Raw genomic sequence first — 13,330 nt, forward strand, 5'->3', positions numbered from 1 at the left:
AATTTACCCAAAAGCACATACCCTCCCCAATGTCCATAACCCTACCCCCCTTCTCCCAACCCCCCTCCCCCCAGCAACCCACAGTTTGTTTCGTGAGATTAAGAGTCACTTATGGTTTGTCTCCCTCCCTATCCCATCTTGTTTCATGGATTCTTCTCCTACCCACTTAAGCCCCCATGTTGTATCCCCCCTCTGTTAACCACAGTTTGTTCTCTATATTAAAAGTCCCTTTTTTTTGTTTCTCTTTTCTCTTTGTCTGTCTGTTTTGTTTTTTAAATTCCACACATAAGTGAGATCACATGGTATTTGTCTTTCCCTGAATGCTTATTTTCCTTAGCAATATACCCTTTAGCTTCATCCATGTTGTTACAAATGGCAAGATTTCATTCTTTTTATGGCAGAGTAATATTCTGGGGTGTGTGTGTGTGTGTGTGTGTAAATATATAAAACTCAATATATATGTGTATATACATATATGTATATATGTATATATATTTATATGTCATATGTATATATGTATATACACAGGCATAATCGTCTATATCCATCAATCAATGGATATTTGGGTTCCTTTTATAATTTGGCTATTGAAAATAATGCTACAATAAACATAAGGGTATATATATCTTTTTAAATTAGTGTTTTCATATTCTTAATATCCACTAGTGGAATTACTGGATCATATGGTAATTTTATTTTTAACATTTTTGGAAACCCCATACTGTCCTCCACAGGGACTGTACCTGTTTGCATTCCCACCAACAGTCACAAGGGTTCTTTTTTCTCCACATACTCACCAACACTTGTTTCTTGTGTTTTTTATTTTAGCCATTCTTACAGGTGTGGATGATACCTCACTGTGGTTTTGATTTTCATTTTCCTGATGATTAGTGATGTTGAACATCTTTTTATGTTTTATGTTTATGTGTCTATTGTGTGATCTGTATGTCTTCTTTGGAGAAATGTCTGTTCATGTCTTCTGTCCATATTTAAGTGGATTGTTTGGGTTCTTTTGGTGTTGAGTTGTATCAGTTCATTATATATTTTGGATAATAACCCCTTAATGGATATATCATTTACAAGTATCTTCTCCCATGCAGTAGGTTGTCTTTTTGTTTTGCTGATTGCTTCCTTTGCTATTCAGAAGCTTTTTATTTTGATGTAGTTCCAATAGGTTTTGTTTGTTTCTTTGTTTTGTCTTTTATTTCCCTTGCCTCTAAATATATGTCTAGAAGAATGTTGTTATGGCAACTATCAGAGATATTATTGCCTGTGATCTCTTCTAGAATTTTTATGATTTTAGGTCTCATGTTGAGGTCCTTAATCCAATCTGAATTAATTTTTGTGTGTGGTGTAAGAAAGTGGTCCAGTTTCATTCTTTTACATGTAGCTGTCCAGTTTTCCCAGCACCATTTATTGAAGAGACTGTCTTTTTCATGGTGTTTATTCTTGCCTCCATTGTCATAGATTGACCATATAATCGTGGGTTTATTTCTAGACTCTCAATTCTGTTCTGTTGTTCTATGTGTCTGTTTTTGTGCCAGTACCATACTGTTTTGATTACTACAGCTTTGTAATATATCTTGAAATCTGAGATTGTGATACCTCCAGTTTTGTTCTAAGATTATTTTGGCTATTCAGGGTCTTCTGTGGTTCCATACAAATTTTAGGATTATGTTTTCTAGTTCTGTGAAAATGCTATTGGTATTTTGATAGGGATTGCTTTAAATCTATCGATTGCTTTGGATAGTATGGACATTTTAACAATATTTGTTCTCCCAGTCTCTGAGCATGGAATATCTTTCCTTCATAATAAATCTTGTCTTGGCCTTCCTGGGTTTTCTTGGGAAATAGACTGAGATGGGGATTCATGTGCAGGAGCTTATGCCTTGTAGTCTATACATGAGAAAGAGCAAGACAAGACTGTGGAAGTGGTTCAGCTTGTTAGAGGCCCCAGTGGGTATCATGGGGAGCCCTGGAGCTGGGGGTATCCTTCCCCTGGAGCTGGGGGTATCCTTCAGACATGTCCCAAATTGAAGTAAAGAAACCAGGCCTTTTAATGCCCACATATACAAAATGTGTGTAGACTACTTATGCAAAGGGAATATAACATTGGGTAAGGCAGTTCCCTTCAGCCAAAAGCAATTCTTACAGAGAGAGCCAATTATAAACTGTCAGTGGCCTATACTCCAGCAGCGTGGAAAATAAGCGCCTTCATGGTTCTAGGGAGTATACTACAACATCCATTACAGCTGAGCCCTTTCAGGATTCTGCTTGTCCTCTTTTCTGAGGGAATTCACAAAAGGAAGACTGATGAAATTGACTATCAACTGTGCTAATTACTCAACCACTGAAGTTACCTGAAGCTGAAACTGGTAATTCCCTTTCCCCACATTTTTCTAGATTCCTCTCCTCTTCTGCTAGCACCTCTGCTAGTTTAGAAAGCATCACTCAGACAGAAAACATGACTCAGACAGAAAAAGCATCACCCAGCCCCTTATACATAAATATCTGAGACTCTGATCATCAAGGCCTTCTTAGGACAAGGCTCCTGTACTTGTCCATCTACTGTCAAAACTGGGTAAGGGAGTTGCAAAAGATGATAGAGTGGTTTACCTAAGTGCAAACTTGTTCTTTCTTGCCTGTATAACAGCAGCCCTACCTCCTCCTGAATATGATTAAAGTTGATTTTTCTTTTTTTTCTTGTCTGCTATTCTCGTGACACAAGAAGTCTTCAGGAACTGAGCAGTAGCCATAGTTGAAAGTTGAATTGAACTCCAGCTGTTTGTTTTGTAATGGTTAACTCCTCATCTGAGAAACAGAAACTCTAGACCTACAACTCACAGAAATATATTCTGGAAGATGGCATTCCATCATTTGTAGGTATCAACTTCAAGTTCATGCCTCAGCTGTACTTTCAAAAGGCCATTCAGTTTCTCTACTAGGCCAGTATATTCTGGAGAGTGTATTTTGTGATAGGACTCACAGATCCCATGGACACTGTCTACTGCTGTAAAATCAAGCCCTTCATCCAAGACAGTATTTGTAGTATTCTTTGTTCTGTGTTGGTCAGTCTCTTTGAGCCTTCAGCTGTGCTGGCCAAAGTCTTGCAAAGGCAGGAAAGGTAGACTATACCCATAATATATATCAACCCTAGACGAGATAAAGTGCTGCCCCTGCCAAGGGTGAAAGTGGTCCTGTGTTAGTTTTCTAGGGCTACCATAACAAATTATCATGAACTGGATCACTTAAAACAACAGAAAATTATTCTCTCACAATTCTGCAGGCTACAACCCTATAATCAAGGTATGTAGAGCCATGGCTCCCTCTCCTATCTTCTTGTGGTTGTTGGCAGTTCTTCACATTCTTTAGTTCACAGCTACATACTTCCTAATCTCTGCCTCTGTCATCACATGGCTAGCTTACCCCTGTGTGTCTATGTCTTCATATGTGTTCTCTTCTCTGTGTCTGCCTCTGTGTCTCTTTGTCTCTTCTTATAAGGATACCAGTCATATTGGTTCAAGGACCCCTCTACTCCACCTCATCTTTGCTTACATCTTAATTACACCCTCAAGGAATATATTTCCAAAGAAGGACATGTCTACAGATACCACATGTTAGAAACTCAACATATATATTTGGGAACCACAACTCAAGCCACAACAGATCCATTTCAACCAATTTGTCCCCAGGTGGCTGCTTGTTCTCCATGGTATGCTCTCCATGAATCAGGGGGTTCAGGAGAGCTCTCTGTTGCTGGAATTGAACATCTGGTAGCAGCAGTAGCACTTGCCCAGCCTGGATGAGTAGGAGTACTTGGTGTTGGATCCATGCACAGCCTCCATTCCTGCCACCACAAACTACTTCATTCTTGAGCCCATTGTGCTAGCACTGAGGTGACCAATGGCAGAGGCTTACAAGGTCCATTGTTTACACCATTCATCTGTTGGTCATTAGCATTTTTTATATTGGGAATGCTCACTGATAGGTGTTATCATGTGAATTTAAAATACCATGCACAAATAATACATTATATGTTAGTAAAAATTAAAAATTTTAGAAAAGAAAAATAAAATACCATGCACAGGGACTTCTGGTGGCTCAGTTGGTTAAGCAGCTGCCTTTGGTTCAGGTCATGATGCCAGGGTCTTGGGATGGAGCCCTGTGTTTGGCTCCCTGCTCAGTGGGGAGACTGCTTCTCTCTCTCTCTCTGCCACTCCCCCTGCTTGTGCTCTTTCTCGCACTTTCAAATAAATAAATAAAATCTTTAAAAGATAAATAAATGAAATAATTTTTTTAAAAAAACACCATATATTTAAGGCTGTGTTAATCTGCCCTCGCAAAGATATCTCATCTGACACAGCACCTGTGAGTGGGAGTAAGTACTCCTTGGTTGAGTTTGCAGTAGACGACTATCATCCACCAGGATCCATCTAGTTTTTTAAGGACCACAAAAGTGAATAAAACGAGTGTATGGCAGGAGTGCCTGGCAGGCTCAGTCAGTTAAGTGACCAACTCTTGATTTCTGCTCAGGCCATGATCTCAGGGTTGTAAGATTAGCCCCATGTGGGACACCATGCTCAGCAGGGAGTCTACTTGGGATTTTTTTCTCTCCCCCTCTGTCCCTTCCCCATAAAATAAATAAACAAATCTTTAAAAAAATGAGTGTATGGCAGAGACCAACAACTCTGCACACTTTAGGACTTTAAGGGTAGCACTCATGTCTGGCATCCGCCCTCAACTCTAAGACACAATATTTTTTATAACTTGCTATTTTGGTGGGAGAAAGGAGAGAACATTCAGAGGTTTCAACTTGGCCTTCTACAAATCAAAAAATAAATGTGAAGGTTATGCCAACTACCAAGTATACTGTTTCCATTACAAATTTAGGACTGAGCAAAATGACCACTGACCGAATTCATAGGCTCAGTGGACACTCTGTGAGCTGGACCTGGGTCAGGACTCCTTTTATTACTTCACTTTTATATGCCCTCATCCCAAAAGGAGAACCACTTACCACTTCAGGTCAATTAAGTCCCTGTGCCCAATATTCCTCTATATGTTTGGACTTTCCCCTTCCCCCACTGGAAAATGGCCTTTACATCCTTTGAGTCAAGACTAGAAAATTGAGTACTGAGAGCTGAGATGGTGAGGATCCTAGCTTCTAGTCACCCAGCCTCTAGTTAAGCCCGATGTATTTGGTTCAGAGTAGTGCCCATCTCTTGGGCACTACAATGGAGATTGCATTCTGTTAAATATCTCCATGTCCCCTCCTGACTGCCACTATAAACCTACCATTGTTTGTGATAACTGTGCCCACCTCCATTCTGATGGTTAAGCCACACCTCCCAGCCTCTGGTATTTTGGGATCATCCCCACTGTTACCAGTGAGCCCAGGTCTGTCGTGGCATTTTCAAGCTTAAAGAGAAAGAGTTTCTCCATGATGCTGGTGTCTGGCTCATTAGCACATTATTTATTGTTCTAATAAACTGAGTGTTCTCCAGGCCCTCCTGTAGAATAGTCAGCTGGTAGGATTTTGGGTCTTTGTATTACATCCACTTTGAGTGTCTACTTCTGTGAATTTTTTTTTTAAGATTTTATTTGTTTATTTGACAGACAGAGATCACAAGTAGACAGAGAGGCAGGCAGAGAGAGAGAGAGCAGTCTCCCCGCTGAGCAGAGAGCCCAATGCGGGACTCGATCACAGGACCCTGAGATCACGACCCGAGCCGAAGGCAGCGGCTCAACCCACTGAGCCACTCAGGCGCCCCTACTTCTGTGAATTTTTTACCTCTTCCTCCACTTTCTGCTATAGCAATTCTGGCATATCTCCTTCACTTGGCGGGTGCTGTTGCTAGTTCTAGGCATCCAGGAATTATCCTAGCTGTGTATTAACATTGTCTCCTAGAATCCTTGTTAAAGGATTAAGTTGTGTAAGGTAGAAATATGCTCCCAAATCAAAAAAACTCTCTCTTATCCAATTTTATGATCTGTCTCTCTTGATCTAGCACCTTCAGGGTCCAGTTCCATGTGTTTTCTACCACCTCCTGCTGATACATGCTGACTAGGCCCTGCAGCCCCACCGTGCCATCTACAACCATTTTCGTGAATTTTTTTTTTCATTTTCGTGAATTTTATTGGAAGTCCACTGCATCTATAGCTATCTTTTAGCTATAAAAATATTTTAAAATTATGTATGCATAATGAATATTTTTATCAAACTATAATTAACATACAATATTATATTAGTTTCAGATGTACAACATATCAATTCAGTGATTCTATACATTACTTAGTGCTCACCACAATAAATGTAGTCATCTGTCACAATACAAAGTTATTACAATATTATTGACTATTTTCCCAATGCTGTATTTTTTTTTATCTCTGTTACTTACCTATTTTTGACTGGAAGTATATATCTCTTAATCCCATTTATTCTGTTTTTCTCAGCTTCCCTCTGGAAACTGCCAGTTTCTCCTCTTCATTTAAGAGTCTATTTGGATTTTGTTTGTTTGTTCATTTGTTTTGTTTTCTACATTCCACATATAAGTGAGATCATATGGCATTCATCTTTCTCTGTATGACTTATTTCACTTAGCATAACACCCTCTAGTTCTACCCATGTTGTCACAAATGGCAAAATCTCATTTTTATAGCTGATTAATATTCTATTAAATATTATATATATCACATATTCTTTATTCATTTATAAGTGGACTGGACACTTGGGTTGCTTCAATACCTTGGCTATTATAAATAACACAGCAATAAACATAGAGTGCATATATCTTTTCAAATTAGTGTTTCATTTTGAGGGGGTAAATAGTAGTGGAATTACTGGACCATATGGTATTTCTATTTTTAATATTTTTTACTGCCAACATTTATTTCCTCTCTTTATCTATTTTTAATTTTTTGAGGAAATTTTAAACTGTTTTCCAGTGTGGTTGCACCAATTTCCATTCCCACCAACAGTGTACAAGGGTTTCCTTTTGTCTAGATCCTCACCAATATTTGTTATTTCTTGTCTTTTTGGTACTTGCCATTCTGACTGATGTGAGGTGATATCTCATATCTCATTGTGTTTTGTTTTGTTTTGTTTTGTTTTGTTTTTTACATCATGACTAAGTGAGATTCATTCCAGGAAAGTAATGGCCGTTCAACATTAAAAAAAAATTCATGTAGTAACATTACTTTAATAGAACAAATGAAAAAAGCTCACATGGTCATCTCAATTGATTTGCATTTCCCCGATGACTAGTGATGCTGAGCATCTTTTGGTATTCTGTATGTCTTATTTGAAAAAAATGTCTATTTAGGCCCTCTGTCAATCTTTTAACCAGACTGGGTATTTTTTTTATGTTAAGTTGTGTAAGTTCTTTTTTTTTTAATTTTATTTATTTATTTGACAGACAGCGATCACAAGTGGGCAGAGAGGCAGGCAGAGAGAGGAGGAAGCAGGCTCCCTGCTGAGCAGAGAGCCCGATGCAGGGCTCAGGGCTAGATCCCAGGACCATGGGATCATGACCTGAGCTGAAGGCAGAGGTTTTAAACCACTGAGCCACCCAGGCACCCTGTGTAAGTTCTTAAATATTTTGGTATTAATCTCTTATCAGATATATCAGTTAGAAATATCTTCTTCCATTCACTAGGTTTCCTTTCTGTTTCATTGATAGTTTCCTTTGTTGTGCAAAAGTTTATTACTTTGGTGTAGTCCAGGAGTTTTATTTCCTTTGCATAAAAAGACTTATCCATAAATATGTTGCTAAAGGTAAGGTCCAAGAGGTCACTGCCTATTTTTTTTCACTCTGTTTTTAGAAGGTGGGGTTTTTTAAAAATTATGTTATGTTAGTAACCATACAGTACATCATTAGTTTTTGATGTAGTGTTCCGAGATTCGTTGTTTACAACTATTTTTTTTATTATGTTCAGTTAGCCACTGTATAGTACATCATTAGTTTTTGATGTAGTGTTGAACGATTCAGTAGTTAGGTATAACACCCAGTGTTCATCACAGCATGTGCCTTCCTCAATACGCATCACCCTGTTAGCCTCTTCCCGTATCCTTCTCCCCTCTGAAACCCTCAGATTGTTTCCCAGGGTCCATAGTCTCTCATGGTTCATCTCCCTCTCTGATTTCTCCCCCTTCAGATTTCCCTCCCTTCCCATATGGTCCTCTGTGCTATTGCTTTTGTTCCACATATGAGTGAAACTGTATGATAATTGTCTTTCTCTGCTTGACTTACTTCATTTAACATAATCCCCTCCAGTTCCATCCATGTCGGTAAAAATAGTGGATATTCATCCTTTCTGATTGCTGAGTAATATTCCTCTGTATATATGAACTACCTCTTCTTTATCCTATCGTCTGTCGAAGGGCATCTCAACTCCTTGCATAGTTTGGCTATTGTGGACATTGCTGCTATGAGCATTGGGATGCATGTGCCCCTTCTTTTCACTACATGTATATCTTTGGGATAAATACCTAGTAGTGCAATTGCTGGATCATAGGGTAGCTTTATTCTTAACATCCTGAGGAACTCCCATACTGTCTTCCAGAGTGGCTGTATCCGCTTGCATTCCTACCAACAGGGTAGGACGATTCCCCTTTCTCCACATCCTCACCAATATTTGTTGTTTCTTGCCTTGTTAATTTTTGTCATTCTGAGTCGTGCAAGATGGTATCTCATTGTGGTTTTGACTTGTATTTCCCTGATAGCTAGTGATGTTGATAATTTTTTCATGTATCTGTTAGCCATTTGTAGGTCTTCTTTGGAGAAGTGTCTGTCCATGTCTTCTGCCCATTTTTTGACTGGGTTATTTGTTTTTTGAGTGTTGAGTTTGAGAAGTTTTTTGTTGATATTGGGTATCAGCCCTTCATCTGTAATGTCAGTCTATGTTTTCTCTTAGAAGTTTTATGGTTCCAGCTCTCACACTTGGGTATTTATGGATATTGAATTCTTAAATGCTTTTTCTGCATCTATTAAGATAATAATCTTTCTCTCTTTAACAATTTGACAAATTATATTAACTGATTTATTATTAAATCAACATTGCAACCTAAAGATAAACTTTCCTTACTGATGATGTTTTAACTTCTTATATCTTACTATACACAAATTGCTAATATTTTATTTAATTATTAATATTTTGCATTTTTGTTCAAAGTGTAGTTGTTATGTAATTTTATGACTTGACTGTTCTGGTCAGGCTTGAACATCAAAATTCTCATCCCAAAATGAGATGGGATGTATTTTCTCTTTCTCTATTCTCTTGGAAGAGTTTTGTGAAAGACTGCAATTATTTTTCTCTTGAATATGTGGTAGAACTATTCTGTAAAGTTGTCTGGGTCTAATGTTTTCTTTGTGGGAAAAATTTTATTGACTTTGAATCATATTTACTCAAGGAAAATTGGTATTTTTCTGAAACACTAATTCAATGGCAGGTGAATTATAGTACTTCTACTTTACCAAATTACACCAACATCATTATCTATGAGTGAGAATATACTTATTGAATTTCTACCAACAGTGGTTAGAGATTACTGAATATTTCTGTTTATAGCAGAACTCCTAGCATCTTATCAGAAATTACTTGACAGGGAGCACCTGGGTGATCTGTTAAGTGTCTAACTCTTAATTTCAGCTCATGTCTTGATCTCAGGGTCATGAGTTCAAGCCTTGCATTGAGCTCCACCCTCAGCATGGAGCCTACTTAAAAAAAAAATCATTTCACAGAGAAAGACAAATATAATTACTATGAATTTCAGAGAACAGGATTCTGATAACAAATATATAATAAAAATATAAGTATATACAGGGCTCAGAGATGGTACATTTATTTTTTAATCAAAAGAAAATAAAGATTCCATACAAATTTTTGGATTATTTGCTCCAGCTCTTTGAAAAATACTGGTGGAATTTTGATCGGAATGGCATTAAAAGTATAGATTTCTCTAGGCAGTATAGACATTTTAACTATGTTTATTCTTCCAATCCAAGAGCACGGAATGGTCTTCCATCTTTTTGTGTCTTCTTCACTTTCTTTCATGAGTGTTCTGTTGTTCCTCGAGTACAGATCCTTTACCTCTTTGGTTAGTTTTATTCCCAGGTATCTTATGGTTCTTAGTGCTATAGTAAATGGAATCAATTCTCTTATTTCCCTTTCTGTATTTTCATTGTTAGTGTATAAGAAAGCCACTGATTTCTGTACATTGACTTTGTATCCTGCCACATTACTGAATTGCTATATGAGTTCTAGTAGTTTGGGAGTGGAGTCTTTTGGGTTTTCCATATAAAGAATCATGTCATCTGCGAAGAGAGAGAGTTTGACTTCTTCATTGCCAATTTGGATACCTTTTATCTTTGTTGTCCGATTGCTATTGCTAGGACTTCTAATACTATGTTGAACAAGAGTGGTCAGAGTGGGCATCCTTGTTGTGTTCCTGATCTCAATGGGAAGGCTGCAAGCTTTTTCTCATTGAGGATATTTGCTGTGGGTCTTTCATAGATAGATTTCATGAAGTTCAGGAATGTTCCCTATACTTTGAAGCATGGAGCACTGGGTGTGGTGCAAAAACAATGAATACTGTTACGCTAAAAATAAATTTTAAAATAAGAAAAAAAAAGAGAATAAAGAAAGATATGTATATTTTATAGGCGCTTTAGAGCTTGAGATCCTAGAGAGGGACATCCATGGTTAGTAAGCCAACTCTGCCACTTCCAGCTGACACTTCAGAACTAGCTTCCACATCTGTAAAATGCAGATAATAATGGTTCCTATCTCAAGCATTGTCGTGATGATAGCTACTAGAACATAATAAGTCCTTAATATATGTTATCTATATCAATTTACCCAGAACAAATAAGGAAGTCATGTTATAACTACATTCTGAAAGACAAAGTGACAGTGATGACAGGCAAGTAGGAAGGTTAAAGAGGAATGTTAAGTTGGGAGTAGAGCATCATTTCCAAAAGTATCCAGGATCACGTTGCAGTTGGACAATACACTTTAAATGGGCCAAGTTGGGACGCCTGGGTGGCTCAGTTGGTTGGACGACTGCCTTCAGCTCAGGGCGTGATCCTGGAGTCCTGGGATCGAGTCCCACATCAGGCTCCCAGCTCCATGGGGAGTCTGCTTCGCTCTCTGACCTTCTCCTCGCTCATGCTCTCTCTCACTGTCTCTCTCTCTCAAATAAATAAATAAAATCTTTAAAAAATAAATAAATAAATAAATAAATAAATGGGCCAAGTTGTCTTGATTATGTAGATTTCCAGGAGCACAAGTGGATGGAGTTGCGATTTGGGATGGCAGGGTGAGCAGAGTTGAGGGTCTGTATAGAGAACTCCCAAGAAAGGAATGCACAGTCAGTTGTTTCATTCTTCCCTTTTTATTACTCAGTAGTGTTTTTCAAGGACACTTCAAAATTCAGTTGTGGGAAAAAAAAATGACAATTTGACAGCTCAATATAGGTTAGGACCCAGAACTGAAACACTTTAGAAAGAAAAGTTAACCATTAACTAACTAACTAGCAAGAGAAGTTACCCATCAGAAGTCTTAGCTATTTAAGGTCCTAGCTAGATCCCTCATCAGGGCTCCCTATTTCTTTGACATAACATTAAATAATAGGTCTATCTACTTTATTTTGGGGTCCAGACCCAATAATGTTGCCATTTATTGCTAAATTGCCTTAGTTACTTTTTAAAAATCTACCTGTTACCTCTTAGTGGGTGTCTTAACCAATTATGGATGCTGATCCAAAAGCCTGAGGGAACCCAGCAATTTCTGAAAACGTGATTTGTTAATGTTTTTATAGTATTTTTTATTGTGTTATGTTAGTCACTATAAAATGCATCATTATCTTTTGATGTAGTGTTCAAAGCTTCATTGTTTATGCACAACACCCAGTGTTCCATGCAATATGTGCCCTCCTTAAAACCCACCACCAGGTTCACCTATCCCCTGACTGCTCTCTCCTCTAAAACCCTCAGTTTGTTTCTTGGAGTCCACAGGGTCTCATGGTTCATTCCCCCACCGCCCGCAAAACATGATGTTAACATGATGTTACTCCTTGGAGTCTCAGGTGCATTGTGGTATTAATGTGACTTTTTTTTTCCCTTTACTTTTCCTTGTTCATAAATTTCCCCCAATCCATCTATTACCCGTATGGTTGTGATGAAACATTCATCAAAAACAGTGTTCAACACTGACTTCTAAAATAGGGTCCTACAACTGCATGAAAGAGCTGGGAGAGAGAGAAAAATGGAGGCAGGTGGGATGGATGCCTATGAAACACTTTAAAAATTTGCAGGAGAGGAGCAAAATCAGTATCCAAAGTCTGTTCAGCCTTTGTTCCATCCATGACATGTCCATGGGTCATCCTTCCCTTCAGGTAAGCACCCACTGCAAGGTATTGTCCACTTATGTCCAATAGGACAATGCTTCCTATGTCCTGTATTGTGCAAAATATTTGAGTGAATGGTTTTTCTCTTATTCTTTTACATGATAAATGTCTGCTTTTGAATATGTCACTCAATGTGCATTAAGTTCATTGTACACCAGGAGATAAAAACCACAGTATGTCTGTTCTATGTCCTTCAGAATCGTATAGTACAACTGAAAACTCTTACCCAGAACTTTCCACAAATGCAATCAGCACTGGAAAAACAGGAGACAAGGAGGTTCAAATCACTATTTGGTTCTTAATTCTTCCTGACATATATCTTAAATCCAAATTACCATTTTCAAAAAGGCACAATCTATAAATGCTTTCTCCTTGTGCCTTTTCAAGAATGTTGCAATAAAAAGATAGAAAGAAAACATATAAAAAGAGTGAGTAACCAGGACAGAAGAAGCAGAACTCAGGCCTGCACCTATAACTTATTCACCACGTGGTTGGTCAAAACCACAGCTTTGAGGGGAAAGGCAAAGAGGAAGAATGCTCTAATTTTACCAGAGCTAAAATCAAGAAAGTGTCTCCTTCTGAGGGAAAAAAAAAAGGAAGGAAGGAAGGAAGGAAAGGGGGAAAGGGTGGCATTATATCTTACTTGCTAATTTGTAAGTGCAATTAAGGTTAAAGTCATACTTCCCTTCACAAGAAAACATGACCAAAAGCATTACGAGCAAGAGAGCTTTGTTTGTAAAGAACTTTTCAAGATGCTGTTTTTTTCTCCTGGAAAATGTGGTTTATCTAATTGATGGCTCAGGAAAACCATCTTTTTAAACTTCCCACTCAGTGAGTCAGCCCGGGGTGTGTCTGCCTTGTAGCATCCTGTGAGATCCAGTAATCTAAAGTGGCATGACCGACGCAGCCCCAACCTCATGCGTC

The sequence above is a fragment of the Neovison vison genome, chromosome 4 (assembly GCF_020171115.1).
Source record: "Neovison vison isolate M4711 chromosome 4, ASM_NN_V1, whole genome shotgun sequence".
NCBI lineage: Eukaryota > Metazoa > Chordata > Mammalia > Carnivora > Mustelidae > Neogale > Neogale vison.